We start from the raw sequence: 8,085 nt of genomic DNA on the forward strand, positions 1-8,085 counted from the left end.
ACCATCAAATCACTGATTAAATGCACAGTTGACTATAGTTGACTTTGCTAGGGTTTTGGTTGACTGAACCATGTTCTGATGAGTTCCAAGCCCCTACCACTTGAGATCTTGATTCAAAATGATGTCACAACTCATATGAACTCTTGATGAATGATCATGGTGCCCAAATTCTTCAAGAATGGCCACCATCTAATGCTCAATGACTGTTTTGACTGATTTGACCTAGCTGGCTTCATCTGCAAGTAGCATGGTTAGATGACAATATTTTTGTACTTTTGGTTAATAAACAGATGAAAAGCAATGATATACAAATGCAATACATGCTTGGTGATCAAGAACCACACTCACAAGATAACCCACCCACTAGGAGGGAAGCAAAGGTGCACAAAGATCCTTGAGGCAATTATATGGTATGATATGATGCCATGAGGGATCTTAGGGACAAAATTGGGGTCTTACAGATGCCCCTATTTAAGGTCATTCTATCCGGAGAAGTGAAGTTTAGAAATCTTCATCTCGACGCGGTAGAATGGGCTTAAATAACAGTAATGAGACAAATTTTGGTCCCTAAGAGACCTCATGATGCAAATGTATGCATGCAAAAGACACAAACTCTGTGGGGAATATGATTCACACAGAAGAAAAGACGATCCATCGGAGTAATACACTCACCAGGAACAGAGACTCTAACAAGACTCTCGTTGGGGATAGTAAAAGAAAAAGGATGCGTGAGCAGGACACGACTCTGAGTTGGGGAAAACAAAACTGACACAGCGTGAACAAGACACGACTCTGATTAGGGTCACTACAACAAACAAGACCTTAGACAGCGCTTTTTTTAGCCTTAGACAGCGCTTTAAAGCGCTGTCTAAACCTCCGCTGCTAAAGGTTTAGACAGCGCTTTTTTAAATCTTAAAAGCGCTGTCTAAGCCCCCCCCCCCCCCCTTAGACAGCGCTTTGGCCAAAAGCGCTTTATAAGACCCTCTTATTTTAAATTTTTTAGGTATACCTTAGACAGCGCTTTTGAAAAGCGCTGTCTAAGCCCCACCCCCTTAGACAGCGCTTTGGCCAAAAGCGCTTTCTAAGACCCTCCTATTTTAATTTTTTTAGGTATATCTTAGACAGCGCTTTTCAAAAAGCGCTGTCTAATCCCCCCCTTAGACAGCGCTTTTTACAAAAGCGCTGTCTAAGGTATACGAAAATTTTTGAAGCTTTTGTTTTAAACCACATTTTTTCCAGGTTTATAAACCAGAATTTCTACCTGTTTTCAACCAGATTTTGACAGACAATTATCACATTTTATATATGCCATTTTGGCCTTTTTTCTACCAATTTTTGGCTAACAAATATATATATATACCAATTCAAACCAATTTTGCCTTAAATGTATCAAAATATATACAAATTTATGTACACATTTACAAGTCATAACATATACTACAAATGTACACATTAATTACACAGCTTTATCATGAATTGACACCACTCCTCTTTGATTTCGTCCACTTGATCCTTTGTATAAAATGCACACTTGAATTCATCAAAGTACTACATAATAATATAACATATTTTGAATTAATTCCAACTATTTAATTATATGAGATATGTGTAAATATAAAAATAACTCATAAGTTAGAAATACATACATCTCATCAATGAAGAATCTCCAACAAAGAAGACAGAGCTTACAATTTGGTTTCATCCTTTTCACCTCCATGCACAATCTTACCAGAAACTTTATCATCGTCCAAAAGCTTAGTCAAGCGAGCAAAGTGGTTCGAGTTTACAATGCGTGACAAATCTTTTGATTCCAATGGATTCTTTCCATAAAAACTTTCTAATTCAGTCTTTAGAGCATCCACCTAAAAATAGAAGGCACCAAACACTAAACAAAGAGACATATATAGAAAGCCAACTACACTAGCTAGGGAAAAAGCTATTACCAACTTAGGAGCATAGTCTTTTGTGGTTATAATATAATCGGGAGAAATGCAAGCTTGTCCATTGTTGCAACCCCATTTTCCAGCAATTATCCTTCTAGTCGTAACCTTGCAATTTTAAATTCAAATCAATTTAAATGTCTTGATGAGGTGAAATGTAGGTAGGGTGATAGCAAGTATTTGTTAATAGAAAAGAGAGGCTAAGGGTATACTTGTAAGTTGATATTTGAATTTGAATCAACAACAACAGGGGATTTTCCTCCAAGCTCCAGCACAACTGGTGTAAGGTGCTTAGCAGCAGCCGCCATCACGATGCGTCCCACTCTTCCATTACCTAAAAAACCAACCATTATATGATATGATCCAAACATCATTTTAACAAACTTTCGAGAAAACTATAAGTTGTCTTTATGACAATTTCCCTCACAACTTCAAGAAAAAATCGAAGAAAATTAGTAGTAAACATCAAAATTTTGGCCATATAATTTGGTGGTTAGTTGCGATTTTTTAGTTGCACGGGTACGGGTAAGGCACCCGGTAGTATGATATACGGAATCTTAAAAAGGATTAAGGTACGGGTAAGTCAATAAAAAAAAAGAGTTTATCTATAAAATGTATCAAGAGAGAACTAAATTGTTCAATTCACACAAAAACATCACAATAAAAGTTTTAAAAGTTAAAACTTATGTTAATATAATATAGAAAAAACCACAAATTCCACTCAAAACAGAATAATGAGAAGTACTCATGTTTCAGAGCTGATGAAATAATGCACTTGTGAATTATCCAAAAGGGTTATCAAAATTTGCACATGAGTAATAATCAACAAGAATTCAAACCACAAGGAAAGTCTATCTGAAAAAACCAATTTGGAATTATAAACAATAAAAGAACACCAGAGGTGAGAAACAAGGAGAACCTGTGTAGAAAATTTTATCCCACTTTTGTTGCAGTAATGCTGATGTTTCATCAACTGCTCCCTCAACAACTCTTATAGATGAGTTATCCATGTACTCCCCTACCAGTTTTGCCAGCAATGCTGATGTGGCTGGAGCAATTTCTGATGGTTTTAAGACGACAGCATTACCGGCTGCAATAGCTCCAATAACTGGATCAAGTGACAGCACTGAAAAAACAGAGATAATGCAATATAACATTAGTGCTTATCATATAAACAGTTGTGTACTAACTACTATTATAATAACAGATAAAGTCACTATTTTCAAAAATGCTATGCCATTTTCATAAGCTGTCATGGAGAACATATAAAAACAAGTTGAAAACAGCCTATGAACATATAAAAACAAGTTGAAAACAGCCTATGAACATCCCAAACAATTTCACAAATGTCTATGTCAGTACATAAGTTTAAATAAGTCAATACAAACAAATAAAAGATAAACATTTTAACATACAAAATGGATAGTTCCATGCAGAAATGACCAACACAACTCCGAGTGGTTCAGACACTATTTCAGCTGAAGCAGGAAATGTAGTGAGGGATGTTTGGACCTGCATTAAAGGGTGAATTCCTGTGATTAATGAAAAGAATAATGACAAAATAATGTCAGTGTAACAACTTCACTTAAAACATTACCTTTTCCGGAGTCATCCAATGCTTCAATTCCTTGATTGCATTTTTACACGAGTTTTTCAACATAGCAATCTACATTACAACAACAACAGGTATGAGACGAACTATATTCAGGACATCAGCTTCATGTCCACTGTTGCGCAATTAAGCCTAATCTCCTTGCTAATCTCTACTAAACATTTCTGTATCTTGGCTAAAATAGTTTCACATGTATTCATAATTGTTTACTATCAAAAGAAACACGTGTGTTATAAGGTCTTATCCAAGGGCCAAAATAACTCTAAGACTATCTAAGCAATAAATACAACAACCAGTTCACACTTGCTGGGGTATAATAATTGAATGCCCATCAGAGACCTCCTATCCATACACAGATTACCATTGTTCTTGAAAATTTGTTGAAATTAACACAGCTTAAACAAGTGTTATCACATTGAGTGTGACACTGATTTTGTAAAATATACCCTTAAAAAGAATCACTTATTATAAATTCAAAGTACCAAACCTATCATAAATAAAGTTATATAATAATTTGTCAAGACTACATCACATTTAATGTGTGACTCTGAAAGAGAAGAAAAAAAACTTAAAAAGAAGAAAAGCCATTGAGCATAAGATTGGTCCACTTCAAAAAAGTAATAGTTCCTCATTAATGCTCACGCCAGACCTTAGAAACTCATGCGGCAACGTTTCAACCACCGAATCGTAAACACATTAAAAAAATAAGAAGAATGTACAACAAGAACCAGCGCTATCACCAATTCAATTTACTACCCTAAATAACAATAAATGAAATATAACTTCCTTTTATTTATTTAGCAAAGTTAACAACCAATAGATTAAAAAATAAATTTAAATTTAAAAATTATAACCTATCGCATAAGCGCTTATATATAAACTAATTTTATAACAACAACAACAGTAAGTGCTTATAGTATAAAACTTATCGCATAAGCGCTTATATATAAACTAATTTTATAACAACAACAATAAAAAAGCCTTATCCCATTAAGTGGGGTCGCCTACGGATCAACTTCAGCCATAATATTCTACTGTATATACAAGTTGTTTTTATATAAGCAATTCTGCAGAGCTTCTAGAAATAAGCTGAAGATAATTTATGGACACGTCAAAATTGTTTCTATAAGCTCTTCCAAACAGTTTCACCCGTGTTTGTGCCAAGTAAATAAACTTAAATAAGTCAACCAAAGAGGCTTTTACTAAAGTTAGCTTCTACATCTCACTTTCAAATGCACTTTTACTTAGCTTCTCTATAAACTTCAACAGGCTCAGAAGAACTTATCTCTATGCAAAAAACCATAAAACTTATTTTGATTGAGAAAATTCTATAAGCTAAAAACTAATCCAAACGGGTACCAAAGTAGCATCAACAAACACAAGTAAAAAACTCATTAACAAACAATTAATGCAGATTATAAATAACCCTTACAGCATCCAAGATGTCTTTAAGCGGTGGATAATCATCCCATGAATATGCATGTGGCTGGTATCCACTGTAACTCAACTCAGTCAATCCTGAAGATGCAACATAACAAGTGTCTCGAGGCTGCATATAATTACATAACAACAAAATTTACAAATTGGGATTAATAATTAGGAGCATTGATTTGAAAGGTGAATGAAGAGAAAGATGAAATTTTGTAGGGAACCCAGAATTTGGGGAGGGTTGAAATGAAGAGAGGGAAACCTGGAGGAACGATTTACCGAAGACGCGAATGGTGGGTCTGGTCCATGGGATGTGGTTGTCGAGGTAATGGAACCATTTCCATGATTGTTCGGAAGGTATTAACCTCTGAATGAAAACGACGTCGCTTTCGTTTCCGAGATCCACCGTCTCAGCCTTCTTCGCGGCGTCGTTAGGGTTTGCTTCTGACACCGTCTTTAGCTTCAAGGCGCTCATTGATGATGACGACGACGAGGACATTGCAAAATATTCATCACTGTTAAAAAAAAAATCAGCCTTAAGGTACTCTTTGAAAAATAATCTATCAATATAATATTTTTAATTTAAAAGCGCTGACTAAGGTCTATATTTAAAAGACTTTAGACAGCGCTTTTGGTACTCTTAGACAGCGCTTTTGGTTTTAATTTTTTTTTTAATTTAAAGACTTTAGACAGCGCTTTATCAAAAGCGCTGACTAAGGTCTATATTTAAAAGCGCTTTCTAAAAGCGCTGTCTAAGGGGGGGTCTTAGACAGCGCTTTTAGAAAGCGCTGTCTAAGACCCCCCCTTAGACAGCGCTTTCATTATTTTTTTGGAATATTTTCCGTGTTTTATTTTAATTTTAACCTTAGACAGCGCTTTCTTTTAAAAGCGCTGTCTAAGATGCGCTGTTAAAAGTCATTTTTGGCGTAGTGGGTAATAACAGAAATCAGACTGGAGACCTCACCGGGGAGTGAAGGACTCACACTGGGGAAAAGAAAATTCCAAAAGGAAAACATCCATTGGAGAGACACAAGCTGACTCTTGGGGAGAAGCAACAGGAAACTCTACTGAGGAAGCACCAAAGAATTGAGGTGTTACCGGTATGAGGGTAACAAACTCAGGAAGAATGAATATCTAAGACCGGTATAAGGGTGAGAGATATCAATCATCCACACATCTGAGAAAGACCTGAAAAAGGTACATAAACTCAGGAAAATCTGACTCCGCAGGGGGGACCGAGGTCATAATAGGGAGCAGAAAGGAAGGAACACCAGGGATACCGAGGTATATAATAGGTGACCAACCAAAACGTGAATTGGTATATATGCCAAAACACTCATCATCCGAAAGGAGGGCTTGAAAAAGCAAATCGACTTACAGGATGGACATTCGAACCCACAACGGGAAAACGAACCTTACTCAACTGGGGACACAAACCCAAAGAAAACTCGCATGAGATATATTATCTATTACCGTCAGAACGTAGATAATAAACTCGCATGGTAAGAAACACCAGAGATACCAAGGTCTATAATAGGTGATCTACCGAACACGTGAATTGGTATATATGCCAACACACTCATCATCCGAAACACAAACTGGTTTAAGGATGGATATTCGATTCTACAAAGAATACGAATCTTGCTCAGCTGGGGAAAATTAACAAAGGATTCCAACTAAAGAGCGCTTGAGACATATTATTCATTACCGGCAGACCGTGAATAATATACTCGAAAGGAAAAGACACCAGAGATACCGAAGTATATAATAGGTGACTAACCAAAAAGAGAGACAATCGATACCAAGCATCCGGGTAAACGAAAGATAACTCAAAGGGACAAATTGCAAGCATCCGGCAATTATCCAACAACAGAGAACATTCGATTCCACAAAGGGAAAAAACGAATCTTACTCGACCAGGGAAACACAAAAAGCTTCGACTGAAGAGTGCATGAGATATATTATTCATTACCGGCAGACCGTGAATAACATACTCGCATGGAAGATTATCCACAACCGGTTACTGGGTTAATAAAGGATAAATCAACCGAAAAGAAAGGTATCGGGATACCAAACTAGATATATAATGATGACCAATCAAAGGGAACAACAACATTACCAACACAAGGGTAAATGAAAGGAGACCCGCTGGGGATAAATTGCAAGCATCCGGCAATTATCCAACTGTACCACAAGGCACAAACTCCGCTGGGGAGAAAGATCAACACTTGGGATTTACAACTACCGAATACGGGGTAGAAGACCACAAACTCAACTGGGGATAGAAATCACCACAGGGAGACATCAACTCTGTTAGGGATAAAACCACAACAACAGGAATCCACTTACAATCAGGACGAATCACAAAGGTTACCTCTGTAAGGGGAAAAGAGATAGGACTTACAACTACCGAATACGGGGTAATAGCCATACTCTGGTGGGGATAACTATGAATTAGGGTTTACATCTACCGAATAAAGGGTAGAAAACCAAAAAACTTGCCGAGGAATAAAAGGTATATAACCACCAATTCCACTGAAAGGGCAAAGAAAATAGGACTTACAACTACCGGTATAAGGGTAGAGGCCCCAAAAAAAACTCCGTTGGGGAACAACCCACTGGGAAGCACAAGACAATTGACAAATAGCCAATCCGGGGATAATCCGAAAAGACAGACTGAATCAAGACACGTCCTAATGAGGATGTAACTCAAATAGGAAAATCCATCCCAATATATATGTTCGGAGGAAACGGAAAAAACCGTCATCGACGAGGATATATCTCAGTGGGGGACTGCAGAAGGACAGACAAAGGACACTTTCTGCTTATGGGGCTGACTCTATATGGAGAGATTTAACACCCGACATCTGCTAGGGGAGATCTATTGGGGATCTGCACCACCATAGCAAGGAACAATCAACAAAAGATATATGGCGAGAAATGCAACATGAATATCTGAATGTTTATGGATATGCATGAATATGCGTGATTTATGTTTGATGAATGCTGACAAAACAGACATATCTAACACAAACAGGTCCAGGAATCAAACGTCCGGTATTATACTTCCAGGGAAGAAAACCAACTGGAAAGCCAATCTGCGGA

At 37.0% G+C, this 8,085-nt stretch overlaps 1 pseudogene; it reads right to left on the reverse strand.

Annotated features, from left to right (window-relative positions):
• Nucleotides 1–1,379: 1,379 nt before the first annotated feature.
• LOC127122590 (aldehyde dehydrogenase family 3 member H1-like) lies at nt 1,380–5,479 on the reverse strand (annotated as a pseudogene).
• Between the last annotated feature and the right edge of the window lie 2,606 nt (nt 5,480–8,085).

This window comes from Lathyrus oleraceus, chromosome 2 (genome assembly GCF_024323335.1).
Source record: "Lathyrus oleraceus cultivar Zhongwan6 chromosome 2, CAAS_Psat_ZW6_1.0, whole genome shotgun sequence".
Lineage (NCBI taxonomy): Eukaryota > Viridiplantae > Streptophyta > Magnoliopsida > Fabales > Fabaceae > Lathyrus > Lathyrus oleraceus.